The sequence below is a fragment of the Hyposmocoma kahamanoa genome, unplaced genomic scaffold (assembly GCF_003589595.1).
Source record: "Hyposmocoma kahamanoa isolate Upper Pololo Valley unplaced genomic scaffold, ASM358959v1 100021, whole genome shotgun sequence".
Lineage (NCBI taxonomy): Eukaryota > Metazoa > Arthropoda > Insecta > Lepidoptera > Cosmopterigidae > Hyposmocoma > Hyposmocoma kahamanoa.
Genome location: NW_020653200.1, coordinates 8,145,847 through 8,146,826, shown reverse-complemented (window position 1 = coordinate 8,146,826; position 980 = coordinate 8,145,847). Strand labels below are relative to the sequence as shown.

Here is a 980-nt window from a genome sequence, read left to right as displayed (position 1 = left end):
CTATTGCAATAAAACGGCAATTTCATACTTTAACCCCTAATATTAAACATAACTGGTTGAAGACTGTACCACCTTAGTCAACCGAGACCATGGGACCTGTAAAGGGCCCGAAACGTCGGTTTGTTTGAAAAAACAAATATACGCGATTTAAATCCGGAAAAATGGTTTCATTTCCTATGTGTAACAATCGCGAAAACCTAAGAACTCGATATTTCATAATTGTTAATAATCACAACTTTCATCATTTAATAGTTTTAGCTCTGAGCAACAAGCTCTGAAACAAGGAAATCATTTTCGTCAGTCGCGGCAGAGTTACTTACCAATTTTATAGGTCTTGTTCTGATTTCGTTCATCATCTGTAACAAAGAGGGAATACCTTTATTAAATTAATTTTCAACTACTTACCAATAAAGTAGTAGTAGAGACCCTTGTGAAAGTTGTGAAAGAGTTCGTCTAGGGAAGCAGTAGTGTGAGATTGCTGCCCTCCTACTTTAAAGGGTAAGTAGGTGTACTTACTGGTAAAATTATAGGCATATGGGACTTTTAAACTTTTATCTCAGGGTGGCGGCCGCAGTGGCAGTGCCCTTCAGATCAGAGTGGCACTACAATTACTATGGACAGGCGTGTCGCTTACGACCAGACTCAAAATAAAAAAAAAGCACTTGACATTAGTGGCGTTTTATATGTATGCGTACAAAATCCAATATCGTTTAACTTTCTTTCATAGACCGATATAATTACTCTGTGTTCTAAGAAAATGATTTACTCAACAAGTAGATAAGAAAGCACTATTAATCAAGAGGTGGGACGTGACTAGATAATATTTCCTCAAGGTTTGCGTCTCGTGCAGTTAAGTGGGGAATTTCCACGTGGCAATCGGTGCTAAACAATACAAACTTATTACTTCCAAGCTAGTGCTATACCACAAGGCGGCTGGCAACAACGCTTGTTTTTACTATGAAAGTTTGACCACGCCCCAC

At 38.4% G+C, this 980-nt stretch overlaps 1 protein-coding gene across 1 annotated transcript in view; it reads right to left on the bottom strand.

Annotated features, from left to right (window-relative positions):
• The window catches only part of LOC113239804 (glutamate receptor 1-like), a 187,316-nt gene extending 186,965 nt beyond the window's left edge, over positions 1–351 (bottom strand). The window contains exon 1 of the mRNA XM_026476946.1: positions 321–351. The gene's annotated coding sequence lies outside the window, so the exon portion shown is untranslated. The remainder of the gene's footprint in view (positions 1–320) is intronic.
• Positions 352–980: the final 629 nt, after the last annotated feature.